Genomic DNA, 12,643 nt, shown 5'->3' with positions numbered 1-12,643 from the left:
CAACTTAGCACAAGTCAAGCAATCAACCTACACATGCAAGTCTAAGAGTATAGCAGCGGAATGTAAAACATTTGCATATGAAGGTAAAGGGAGGAGTTTGGAGGGAGCAAACGCAATGTAGACGCGGAGATTTTTTCTGTGGTTCCGATAGGTGGTGCTATCGTACATCCACGTTGATGGAGACTTCAACCCACGAAGGGTAACGGCTGCGCGAGTCCACGGAGAGCTCCACCCATGAAGGGTCCACAAAGAAGCAACCTTGTCTATCCCACCATGGCCATCGCCCACGAAGGACTTGCCTCACTCGGGTGGATCTTCATGAAGTAGGCGATCTCCTTGCCCTTACAAACTCCTTGGTTCAACTCCACAATCTTGACGGAGGCTCCCAAGTGACATCTAACCAATCTAGAGACACCACTCTCCAAAAGGTAATAGATGGTGTGTTGATGATGAACTCCTTGCTCTTGTGCTTCAAATGATAGTCTCCCCAACACTCAACTCTCTCTCATGGATTTGGATTTGGTGGAAAGATGATTTGAGTGGAAAGCAACTTGGGGAAGGCTAGAGATCAAGATTCTTGTGGTTGGATTGAAATATCTTGGTCTCAACACATGAGTAGGTGGTTCTCTCTCAGAAAATGTTTGCTGAAAGTGTAGGCACGTTCTGATGGCTCTTTACTTGAATGAAGAATGGGTGGAGGGGTATATATAGCCTCCACACAAAATCTAACCATTACACACAATTTACCAAACTCGGTGGGACCGAATCATGAAACTCGGTCAAACCTATTTTGTTCAAAATGTGAATGTTAGGCTTTTCGGTGGGACCGACATGTCAACTCGGTGGGACCGATTCCATTAGGGTTAGGGCATAACGTAATATCGGTGAGACCAATCACATAAACTCGGTAGGACAGATTTCTGTAATAGGCAAACAGAGAGTTGGTCAGGCAAACTCGGTGGGACCGATTCGCTCATTTCGGTGAGACCGAACCGTTACGAAAGGGAGACAGAGAGTTTGCATTGTGAACTCGGTGGGACCGATCGCTCATCTCGATTGGACTGAAACATTACAAAGGGAAACAGAGAGTTTGCAATCCCATCTCGGTGAGACCGAGATCCCTATCGGTGAGACCGAAGTGACTAGGGTTTCTGGCAGTGACTATGTCAAATGAACTCGGTGGCGCCGGATAGATCAAATCGGTAGGGCCGATTTTGACTTTTGGTTTGGGACATATGTGGATATGAGAAAGTGGTTGAGGGCTTTTGGAGCATATCACTAAGCATTTTGAGCAGATAAACCATTAAGCAACACCTCATCCCCTTTTAATAGTATTGGCTTTTCCTATGGACTCAATGTGATCTTGGATCACTAAAATGAAAATGTAGAGTCTTGAGCTTGAGTCAATATGTGTCCTTAGCATTTTGAGGGGTCCACATTCCTAATCCGTGCCATGCCAATCATTGAACTTTCTGAAATGATCATCTTGAAATAGCATTAGTTCAATGAGCTATATGTTGTTAGGAATTACCAAAACCACCCAGGGATAGTTGCACTTTCAGTTGTCGCTAGTGATGATTATATCATCAACATATAGAAGAAAAAGAGTTCGACCACAAGAGGAAGGTGAACAAACAACGCTGGATCATGAGCACTCGCTAAAAAATCAGTGGTAGTCACCACAGAGGTAAAACGCTCGAACTAGGCACGAGGGGCTTACTTAAGGCCATAGAGAGAGCAACGAAGACGACAAACCATGCCTTCAGGAACAGAATACCTAGGTGGTGGCTTCATGTAAACCTCGTCACGCAAGTCACCATTAAGAAAGGCATTCTTAACATCAAGCTGAGACACAAACAAATGGTGTACATAGCCACTGTAAGAAGTATGCGAACAGTAGTATATGGGCCACACGAGCAAAAGTCTCATCGTAGCCATGACCATGCTCCTGCTAAAAGCCGCGAGCCACAAGTCGAGATTTATAACACTCAAGAGAACCATCAGAGCGAGTCTTAACCTTGTAGACCCACTTACAAGTGATGGGACAGAGGAAGAGAAACAAGATCCCACATTCCGGTGCGCTCAAGAGTAGCAAGCTCCTCTGCCATCACAACCTGCCATTCGGGATGAACAACATCTTCATGATAAGAAGTCGACTCAAGAACAGCAACACCAACGCATGGGAAACTAAGGCGATCAACAGGCAGAAGCGGACGAGGGCGCAAGCCATAATTTGGCTGAGACGAGGAAGATGGCACATCAATAGATACATCCACAACACACGGGGGACGAGTATAAAAGTGAGGAAACGATGGAAGAATGCGTTGAGGAATCACCGGGGTAGACTCAGGTGATGGAGATGCAGAAGTCACCGGAGATGAAGGTGCAAAATCCTGTGACAAGTGAGGTGAGGAAACCATGGGAGATGGTGACGTCGGATCTGCAATAGTCGGAGAAGCAGGTGCAATAGGACGGATGGACAAGGGCTCTACTGGTGGTAGGAAAAGTGAGAAAAGAGATCCTCCACTGAGAAGGTCGAGGAAGATGGACGCGGGTAGAAGGGACGAGACTCATTGAAAGTCCAAACTGATGGAAAGGGCTAGGCAATCCACATACACTTCAACACCCCCTCTCACGTGTGACACTGGAAGTCAACATGTGAATAGACTCAGAGGTATGGCTCAAGAGGCCTATATGTGGACACAGAGGGGGAACAACATTTTTTGGGTAAATTGCGAAAGCCAGGACTTGAACTCAAGACCTTAGGCCTTGATACCTGAAAGCGCAGGTTAACTCAGTGGGGGGTGAATGGGAGATTTTTAGAAATTCGTCAAACTGTAAAGAATTTGACGAAGATCAGAGTGAAGAAATAGAAACGCAAGGGAAACTAAGTCATCACAGAATCAGAGTACATGCAATCAGGATAATAAGAGTGAAGAACATGCAATCAAACAATCATACATGCATGAGGAATAAGAACTGAAGAAAAAAAAGATAACTTGATGAAATTCTTCAGTTCAAATTCGTCAGAGGATAGATCACAAATTCTTCAGCAGCGGAATAAAGTAAGGGAGAGTTGAGGAATTTGAAACCAGGTTGGCTCGGTGAAGACAATGCAATTTGATAGACCAGTTCCAGTTGCTGCATCAACTATACATCTGGTTGAGGCGGCTGAGTCGCAACTCAGAGGACACACAGTCCTCACCATATTCCTCTTGAGCTAAGGCCCGCAGACCTCGCCCAATCACTCGTGGTAAGTCTTCAAGGTAGACTTCCAAAACCTTCACAGACTTGTTCACGGGCATACCACAATGACTCTTGGTGTACACAGAACTTGACGCCTAACCGTCTGGAAGAATGACAGTCTTCAAAGGTAAAAGGCGTCGAATCACACAGATCAATCTCTTCAGTGATGCTCAATCACTTTGGCTCTGGGGTTTTCCTCACTTAGGATTCTCTCAAAGTTGTCAGAGGATGGGTTGCTCTCTTATGACAAGTGTCAAGTTCTCTCGGAGCAGCCAACCAACAAGTGGTTGTGGGGGCGGCTATTTATAGCCAGGGGCAACCCGACATGGAATGTCATAAATGCCCTTCTCTCATTTGACCGTTTTCAGGATAAGGATCCACTCGACAGCTGGCCCGCGGCGCAGCAACGGTCAGAATTTGAACTCTCAAATTCGTCAGGGCACTCAATTTCCTCACTATTAGGCAGATCGCACAGGCGAACTCCTAACTCCTCAACCTGACCAAATTCGTCAGCGACCAGATGAACTTCGTCACTGTCGCAGGCAAATGCGTCAGCTGATCGGAGATTTCCAAAGGCTTCACTCGAAGCGGCTATTGTGTATAGGTTTGAGTAAGTTTTGAGCATCACTTTGGAAACATGAAATATGTTTCACCTAGACCCCCTTTAACAGTACGGATTTTCCTATGACTCAAATAAGAAGAAAAAAAACTACGAAAACAAAAGTCTTCAAGCTTCAAATTCTTCACATCAAATTCTTCAAAGGCCGTACCAATTTCATCACCAAATTCTTCATTTGAAGAAATCCAATTTTAGGGATCGTCTTCCATGTGTTAAACCAAATCTTCTGGGACTCTGTCTCCTGTGTATGCTCACAAACACATTAGTTCCTCAACCCATTTGTCTTCAATACTCCAAAACCACTAAGGGGGCACTTCATGCACTTACAATACCATGTTAGGAAATATGCAACTTGTATTCCCATGGGGCCATAGGCCAGTATATATACATGTACAGGTGCAGGAAATATGCAGAAAACCCCTTGTACAATGGGGTAAATACTAAACGCTACATGGCTATATATAGTACTCTAACTTTACTAAGCCTAAAACCTTTAGATTCTAAAGTCTCTCCACAACTCACTTTCTATTAACCCCCTCCCAACTATCATCGATTAGTACCAGATAACCGCAAAGAGCATACACCATGGGATATCTTCTTGTATATCCCTTGTGACCTCATCGACCACCAAAACAAAATGATTGGGCTCAAAGCTGACCCTTGGTGCAGTCTTATTTTAATTGGAAAGTCATCAGTGTTGCCATCACTTGTTCGAACACTTGTCACAACATTATCGTAAATGTCCTTGATGAGGGTAATGTACTTTGTTGGGACTTTGTGTTTCTCTAAGGCCCACCACATGACATTCCGCGCTATCTTATTGTAGGTCTTCTCCAAGCCAATGAACACCATATGCAGGTCCTTCTTTTGCTCCCTGTATCTCTCCATAAATTTCCGTACCAAGCAAATGGCTTCCATGGTCGACCTCCCAAGCATGAAACCAAACTGATTTTTGGTCACGCTTGTCATTCTTCTTAAGCGGTGCTTAGTGACTCTCTCCCATAGCTTTATTGTATGGCTCATTGGCTTAATTCCACTGTAATTAGTACAACTTTAAAATCCGCCCTTGTTCTTGAAGATTGGTACTAATATACTTCGCCTCCATTCTTCGGGCATCTTGTTTGACTGGAAAATGAGGTTGAAAAGCTTAGTTAACCATACTATTCCTATGTCTCCAAGGCCTCTTCACACCTCAATGGGATACAATCAGGACCCATCGCTTTGCCTCCTTTCATCCTTTTTAACCCCCCCCTCCCCGACCTCGGGCTCCTTGATTCGTCGCACAAAACGTTTATTCGTATCGTCAAAGGAGTCGTCCAACTCAATGGTAGAGCTCTCATTCTCTCCATTGAACAACTTGTCGAAGTACTCTCGCCATCTATACTTTATCTCCTTGTCCTTCACCAGAAGCCGATCTGCTCCATCCTTGATGCATTTGACTTGGTTGACTTGTTTGTTAAGACTTCAGACTCTTGTTTTTAGGACTTCAGGCTCTTGTTTTTAGGACTTCAGGCTCTTGTATCAAAAACACCTCCCTACCCCAAACACCCTTCTTCCCTAATCAATTATAAAAATTATAATTATAATTAATATTCACTTGTTTGTTAAGACTTCAGACTCTTGTTCAGTAGCGTCCACAAACTGGATCTTGTAAAATGTTTCAGTGTCTTCTGTGTTTTGTGCACCTTGTGGTTACTTTTTGATTGTTCTGAATTGTGAGATCTCATGGTTTTAGCAATCTATATGTTCTTAAATCCGTTATCCCTTGCACATTGGTATTTTATTATTTACTTAGGGTTATATATTTATATAAGATCTCTTAAAAGCTAATGTTTTAACTAATGCTTCTGCAGGAAATCTGTTAAGCTATACAGTAATTTCTATGCTTCTGATATCATAGTTGCATCTCCTTTAGCGCTTAAACTTGTAAGTACTCTTCGACAAAGGTTTCTTAATATACTTAATTACTCATGATTGTTAAGCTTCATGCACTAGCCAACGCAACTGAAAGTCTGAACTGATGGAAAGGGCTAGATAGTCCACATCTACACTTCAATACCCCCTCTCACGTGTGATGCAGGAAGTCAACACGTGGATAGATTCAGAGGTATGAGTCAAGAGGCCTATATGTGGACACAAACGGGGGCAGCAGCAATTTTTGGATAAATTGCGAAAGGCAGGACTTGAACTCCAGACATTATGCTCTGATACCATGTTAAGCTTCATGCACTAGCCAACACAACCCAAATTCTGAACTGATGGAAAGTGCTAGGCAATCCACATATACACTTCAACAATGATTACTCATGTGTCCTGTAGTTGTATATTTTTATTGTTCTGGGGACACCTCATGGGCAACTATCCTAATTTGCACTGGACAGTGTAAAAAACATATGGACAGATGATTTTTTTTGAGGGATGGACAGATGAAAATTAATCCTACTGTTGCACAAAGCCCTGATGGGTTCACCAGCCCCTGCCCTATATTCTGGCAGTTTGAGTCTCCATTGGTTGGTCAGTAATGATGGTGAGAAAATGGAGCAAGAATGTTAACATATCAGCAATGCGCTTGTTGTTTGTCGAGGCAGCTAGGCACAGACTGGTGATACAGTTTGTAGGAGGAAGGGCACATAGCATGTTGATGCACCACCGACAGTACCTGAGTCATCAAAGTTCCATAAGTATGGAGGGAGGTACTTATCATGTTACTATACTGTATGGATGATGCACTAAGGTTCTGGCTTATGTGGCAATTGCAAACAACTTTGGTAGGAAGGTGTTCTTGCGAAAAGAGAGGTTATGGAAGAAGGGTGTTTGGGGTAGGGAGGGGTTTCTGATACAGGGAGAAGAGGAACCTTAAAGCATGAGGTACATATCAACCTGCTGTTGGATTTGCTGATCCACTGTGTAGGTTCGGTCCCGTTGGGTGAAAGAAAACAGAATCCCATTTTCTAGTTGTCCTCTATAAACAAATGTTTGTTGTTTATTATTCCATTATTAAGCACCAATTTAATTTGTAATAAGAACTTGATCTTGATGTGGCCTCACACTACTTTGCTTTCAAATCCATCTCATCTCTGAGTTGTTATTCTGATTAAATGCGCACATTCTTGCTGAAGTATTATTATCCTCTACATTATTGCACCTGTCTGTTATCAGAAAATTGATGGAGGTGAAGTTACCAAGAAAAAGGGACGTCCCAAGGAAAATGATTCTGACTTCCTGTCATCAATTGAAGTTAGTTCCACTCTAATCCTATAATATTTTCCATTTGCTACTATATCCATTCCTATATATTAGCTCATTTTGTAAACCATTAATATATGTAAATAATCTATGGGCAGCATGTAAACATTGATTGAATAAATATCTTGAAAGTTCAAGTATTTTTCCATCATTTTGAAGAAACTATAAGTTTCAAATTAAATTTCCCTACTGCATGTTCATTGGACAAACATTTCAATAAACTACACATGTCAATTCCTGTTGATTTATACAGAATGTTAGGCGGGGGATGTGTCCAAATGGTAATTGACGGAGCTCTGGCTATTGCAACGCTCTTCGAGAGTATCTGTAGCTAAGCAATATTCAATTTAAACCTTGTATTTCATTGGATTATTAACTTGTAGTTCTTTGATTTGGGTATATTTTAGAACTTGTAGTTCTCTCATGAATATTTTAAAATTTGTAGCTCTCTGAGACTCTGACCATGTACCAAAAATTTAGTTTTAGAAACTTGGTAGATTGGTCTCAGAAGTATTTCACAATACTTCAGAGTTGCTAATGTATTATAATAAGAAACCCTGTGTTTCAATTTGTATAGTTGAAACCGTGACAAGTTAATTTGTAATAGTTGACCCATAAAGGAACGGTAAGTGTACACATTCAGTTATTTTCTTCGTACAATGTCTACATTATCAATACACTTGTTCTGTGCAGATAGTGGTGGTTGATTATGCAGATGTGATATCTATGCAGGTTAACTTCCAAGTCTAATAATTTGCTGCACTTATTTTCTGATGCCTGCTGGTACGAATGACTCTGTTATTTATAAATGTAGAATTGGTCACATCTGCATGCTGTTCTTGAACAACTAAATCATTTGCCATCAAAAGAACATGTAACCAATGTGATGCGGATTAGGCCATGGTAATCCTTTTTCTTTCATTGATATTTATTCTTTATGACATGTTCTATTGCCGTACTTCTATCTATAAGATGCCAACTCACTGTAATTTGAATAGCAAAAAGGCTTGGAATTTATTCCTGATTTGATGTTTGTGACGTCGGTCCCATGCTTATTACATTTTCTTTTATTTGGCTAAGGTACCTGGATGAGCATGCACGGTACTATCGGCAAACAATAATCTTAAGCTCGTATCTTACGCCAGGTACTGAATTTCACTCGGAACTCTGACCATCATTTTGACTCCAATTTTTGTAGGCTTCAGCTTATATCATTCAGTTAAATTTTCAGCATCGACAAAAATTAACTAGCTCTGCTTTTAATCATGATCTGCATTTATTTGCTAAACATTATTATTATTTTTGCTAGTGGTGTATGTGTTCACTTGTTTTATGCAGGGTTCTTTGGTATTGAAATTGCTTGCATTAGTTGTACATGTGTAAAGTGGCACTTAGCTGTTCCAGTCTTAATTGTGCTACATAAAGTTGACCTTCCAATTTATTTGCAATGTCATCTACTTGTTTTTTTATATACCTATTTATGTCCTAAATTTTTGCCTGCTGAGCAGAGATGAATGCTTTGTTCAACGGATTATGCTTAAATTACGAGGGGAAGGTATAAACTATGCTGGAAGTCACTAAGCTATTTGCCATGTTGGACTCATGTTTCTAACATGCTTGAACTCAACTTTTGTAGGTTAAGCTGGTGACTGAGTTTACAGGTGTTCTTCCCAAAATACAGCTTGAAATACGGCAGGTCAGTTAGTTCCGTGTGTCTCTCCAGACTGCATCGCATTATTGCAAATTTACTGTCCAGATATGTGCAGTGCATCCAAGCAAAATTTTGATGCCAAGAATCAGGGCTTTTGCTGTTTTTTCTAATAAATTTGGATGGGCTCGATCAACAAACACATATCTTAGTGCTAAAATAATTTAATAAAATTACAAATGTTTTTCACTGTCCAAACTCTACACAGGTGTATGAACGGTTTGATGCATCTTCTATCGGTGAATCTGATGATGCCCGCTTTGAATATTTTTGCACAAAGGTGAGCCTTTTTATCCTTGTATTGCATGCTTGATAAATGCATTATGGAATTTAGCCCACAGGGTGCGTGGTCTCCGTTTTGCTGGAATAAGCTGTACCCTTCTAGCTCCTAGCTAGATTTGCATGGGCTTCCTCCTCTTGTTGGATTTTCTTAGATGCTTCACAATACCAACAAACAGGATACAGGATGAGCCATACCTGTCCATATCTGACTATCCAGGATTTTCAACAGAACTATTCGGAAAATTTAGTATAGGTTATCAGAGAAAGCCTACTTGCTCAGCATACCTCCATCCAGAATTAACTGTCGTTGAAATGAGTGTATCTAGACACGTTTTAGTGTGTAGATTCACTCACTCAGTGACAGTTAATTCCAGACGGAGGGAGTATATCTCAACATACCCCTCATGACGTACTTCTACATATTTGTCCCAAAATTTTGCTTTTAAAAAGGTTTGACTCCTTATTGTCTTGAATCTAGCTACTATATACTCCCTCCGTCCCGAATTAATTGTCTTAGATTTGTCTAAAAAAGTGTTCGGTACATCCGTATCTAGACAAATCTAAGACAACTAATTTGGGACGGAGGTAATACATGTTATCAAGTGACTTCTCCATCTATAAATGACTGCATATCAAATAAAATCATATATTTATGTGTCAAAAAATAGGGTGTTGAATTCGAATGCAATTGCAGTTCGAAAATCTTGTATGGTTGGTTGTTCCTTATATCACGATATACATCCTTTTCTGTTTTCTTGCAGTATCTGTCTAAATATTCTTGACTGAGGATATCCTTACTTGACTAGCTCCATACTAGGGTCATATTCCTTACCAATACTATCCACATTCATATTCGTATTCGGTATTATCCATGTCCGTCTCCAAGAAAATATGTGGTTTAGCGTACAACACTATCCGCCTGTATCTACGCCAGTTTCACTCATTCGCAGAGTAACAAGTTTAAACCCAATTATCCAAATTAAGTGTTCCTTCAAAATTGTAAACTTAGACATGGGGATTCCATGTTGTGATAATTTTCTGAATAAGTGTTTAGCTAGACCAAAAATTAGCAACAAGCTGGGATATGTAGCGGTAGACAGAAGTGCTGACCCGACATGATATCATGGCTCACAGAAAATCTCTTTCAGTGTTTGGTGCCGTGTAAAATTATGAAGTCGTATACAGTTTATTTGGCCACTTCTTATGGTCTTGACTATTGTTGGAACAGCTCTTAACATTTTTTTCCTTCTATATATGTATATCCTATTATTGACTATTTTATGATGTATTAATACAGGTGTACCCAAAGATTCAGGAGTCAGATGCGGTATTGTTTCTTGTATACTCCTAATATCTGCAATGCTGTCATGTTTCACTTCAATTTGGTATTTCTCGACGTTGGTAGGAGGATTAGCTTTCAATCCTGTAGGAGTAGGCCCTGGTAATTAATTAAAAACCTTAGGGGGTTTAAGAGTTTAAGGAAACTTTGGGCTGCATCTGACAACACGCAACATTTTGGATGGATGGAACCAAACATACCATTTTGTAGCAGTGGGATGTACATACTTAATGTTATTATTGCCCAGGAAAGTTCTACAACAGTATTTGTCAGAGGTGTACCAGAATGTTATGCATTTTGCAGTAAATCTTGTCGGTAGATGTGCCTTACTTGTCTGGAAATGCCGCCACATTGGAGGAACTTTTTTTGTTAGTGGATTGAAGATATCATGTGTAATATTCTCTGATTGTTTGATGCAAATATGCAGGGTGGAGTGTTGCTATTCGCCAGCTCCTATTTTGAATATATTAGGCTGAGCAATTTTTTAAAATCCCAGGATGCGTCTTTCTGTAGAATTGGGGAGTAAGTGGACCTTCCTTATTCTTTTAGCTTATTTTATTTTTTCAACTAAAAGGGATTTGCTCTCAGTCTTCATTTTATCGAGAATCTATTTGTGGTCTTATGCGTATAGTAACTGTCTATATGTGCACGTATATTAGGGCTACGTCACAGCAGGATATATCCCGTGCAAGACTCTGGTTCTTTGAGGGCCAGAAGAAGATCTTGCTTTATAGTGAGAGATCTCACTTCTTCCACAGATACAAGGTCATAACATTTAAACGGCCTTCCCTCGAGTACTTGTTATGATGTGCTCTTGCTGTCGTTCATGAGGATCCGCTCAAGTGTTTGTCTGGGCGATGCTTAAACCCTAGTTTTAAATATGCAGATCAGGGGAGGACATCATTTGGTTATCTACTCATTGCCAGGGAGAAAGGATTTCTATCCGGAGGTAGTTACTAAACTGCTATTGTCTAGCAGTATGTATTACTATATCTGAAGCTGTGCTGTGGAACTCTAAATGGTTTATCTATTTCTTTCAGCTTGTAAATATGCTTGGTGAATCAGCAAATCCCAGGTGCAATGTGCTTTTTTCTCGACTGGACCTTCTTAAGGTGAGATTACTGTTTCATGTATTAGTTTGCAGCAAAGTTATAATAATCTGGACCGTTGTAAAGCATGTTGGGTTCATGTAGGTTACGTTTGATCATATTGCACAGTTCATCTATCATTCATACCATGAAAACTATTCGAGATTGTGGATCTTGAATAGTGATTTGCAGAGGTTTGATCTTTTATTTGGAAGTAGGTTCACCATATTATTACTAGTTCATAACAGGAGACATGATTACCCCCAAATCTCACATGCTCCCAGTCCGGTACCGATATCCGGCTCATATATACTCCCTCCGTTCCTAAATACTATGAGTCTTTTTAGAGATTCTAATATAGACTACATACGGAGCCAAAGTACATTGGATTTCTTGTGTAGCAGCGTCTTGCTAAATTCAGTGTGGTTGTATGCAAGCGCCTAATAAACCAAGTTAACATCTCTGTTGGCCGAGGCTGATCTCTGTTGCAAATTTGCAGTTGGAACGAATCGTCGGGGCATGTTCTGCGCGGAGGCTGATCTCTTCCGACAAGGATATGTTCGTCTTCTGCTGACGCATGGGCGTGCCTTAGCTCTGATTGTATTGTCTCCAATGCCGTGATTGGTTGGCCATTTTTGGGTTGTAAAATATACACACGTTTCCCAGACTGTAATCAGCGGGTTTTTGTTACAGACCTCCGCCCACCGGTTTCCGCTCGGAATGACTTACACCTGTATTTTCCGCATTTTTTCTCAGGCCCGCCTTGAAATGGATGTAACTTTGATTTTATTCTGGAATGAAAACGACAGGAGGAGCTCTGTATCTTAAACCGGCCAGAAAACGAGCGGAAACGCTAATCCAAACGGAGCATAAAGTTATCAAATACGGGTAAAATTATCAGGTGCTCCCAATCGAGGCCTAAAGTTTTGGAACATGAGCTGAAAATTAGTTTTTAAATCGGATTTCGCTAATTCACATCTAGATGTTTTTTAGCTATGTCACATCTAATTTGTCCCTCGCATAAAAAATAAAAAATCTAAGTTGTCCACCACATGATTAGGGGCTATAAGATTTGTGCAAACTGCTTTTTTTTTCATGACGTTAACTGTTGTTTA

The 12,643-nt window shown here is 40.7% G+C and overlaps 1 pseudogene across 1 annotated transcript in view; it reads left to right on the top strand.

The window, feature by feature from the left end:
- LOC123165375 (U3 small nucleolar RNA-associated protein 25-like) overlaps nt 1-12,342 on the top strand; it is a 28,370-nt pseudogene extending 16,028 nt beyond the window's left edge. Inside the window, exons 10-23 of the transcript XR_006482941.1 lie at nt 5,719-5,791; nt 7,025-7,102; nt 7,805-7,843; nt 7,926-8,014; nt 8,192-8,256; nt 8,620-8,666; nt 8,748-8,807; nt 9,028-9,099; nt 10,399-10,428; nt 10,868-10,962; nt 11,100-11,205; nt 11,327-11,389; nt 11,481-11,552; nt 12,028-12,342. The product of XR_006482941.1 is annotated as a U3 small nucleolar RNA-associated protein 25-like (transcript). The remainder of the gene's footprint in view (nt 1-5,718; nt 5,792-7,024; nt 7,103-7,804; nt 7,844-7,925; nt 8,015-8,191; nt 8,257-8,619; nt 8,667-8,747; nt 8,808-9,027; nt 9,100-10,398; nt 10,429-10,867; nt 10,963-11,099; nt 11,206-11,326; nt 11,390-11,480; nt 11,553-12,027) is intronic.
- Nucleotides 12,343-12,643: the final 301 nt, after the last annotated feature.

This window comes from Triticum aestivum, chromosome 7D, assembly GCF_018294505.1.
Source record: "Triticum aestivum cultivar Chinese Spring chromosome 7D, IWGSC CS RefSeq v2.1, whole genome shotgun sequence".
Lineage (NCBI taxonomy): Eukaryota > Viridiplantae > Streptophyta > Magnoliopsida > Poales > Poaceae > Triticum > Triticum aestivum.
This window is presented reverse-complemented; position numbering and strand designations above follow the sequence as displayed.